At 44.5% G+C, this 958-nt stretch overlaps 1 pseudogene; it reads left to right on the forward strand.

Annotated features, from left to right (window-relative positions):
- The first annotated feature begins 453 nt into the window (after positions 1 to 453).
- Positions 454 to 749, forward strand: LOC136148271 (glutaredoxin-1 pseudogene; annotated as a pseudogene).
- Positions 750 to 958: the final 209 nt, after the last annotated feature.

The raw sequence follows: 958 nt of genomic DNA on the forward strand, positions 1-958 counted from the left end.
CCTCCTTCAGACTTCCTGTCACATCTCACTGAACAAAATAGGTTACAGACGGACTCTAACTCTTCGTTAGCAGATGAAATGGTATTAACCATGACTGCTTAGACTAATCATCTAGAGTAGAATGAAAGCTGGGTAGTGAATCACCACGATCACACTATGGGCAAGTTCTGATGAAGAGTATTATCGTGACACCATTTTGACTCCATAACACATCTATTCACTTATTGTGTTACTTCCAAGATCTTAATGAGGCAGGTGCTTTGCCCAAAAAATTCCAATAATTACTCTTTGATCACATTCCATACCTGCCATCATAAACTTTTAAAATCAGTTTTAAAATATTTTATTATGATTTTCTTGGTCTATCTACTATTAAAAAAAAAAACAAAAACTTCAGTCCCGAGCAATATCTGCAATTGAGGTGTCCTCCCGGAGAGGCAGCAGCCTGACAGCATGGCTCGAGCATTTGTGAATAGCAAGACCCAGCCTGGGAAGGTGGTCGTGTTCATCAGGCCCACCTGCCCCCACTGCAGAAGGACGCAGGAGTTCCTCAGCCAACTGCCCTTCAAACAAGGGCCAGTGGTGACATCAGCAAAACTCAAGATTACTTGCAACAGCTCACAGGAGCCAGAACAGCACCTCGGGTCTTCACTGGTAAGGAGTACATAGGTGGATGCACTGATCTAGTAAATATGCCTGAGACAGGGGAACTGTTGACAAGACTAAAGCAAACTGGAGCTCTGCAATGATTACAGAGCAGACCCGGGCTGATAACCCCCTTGAGGCGTGGATGGCACTGCAGGTAACAGCAGCTCCCGGAGGATGGACCTGGGGCGACGTTACCCAGCTACAGCAATGGTTTGCTTAAAATTCTGAAATACGTTAACCTCAATAAAGGGGGAAAGGCATTTTGGGAGGCAAAAAACAGCTTCTTTTGACTCAGTATTAAAAATGGACC

The sequence above is a fragment of the Muntiacus reevesi genome, chromosome 17 (assembly GCF_963930625.1).
Source record: "Muntiacus reevesi chromosome 17, mMunRee1.1, whole genome shotgun sequence".
Lineage (NCBI taxonomy): Eukaryota > Metazoa > Chordata > Mammalia > Artiodactyla > Cervidae > Muntiacus > Muntiacus reevesi.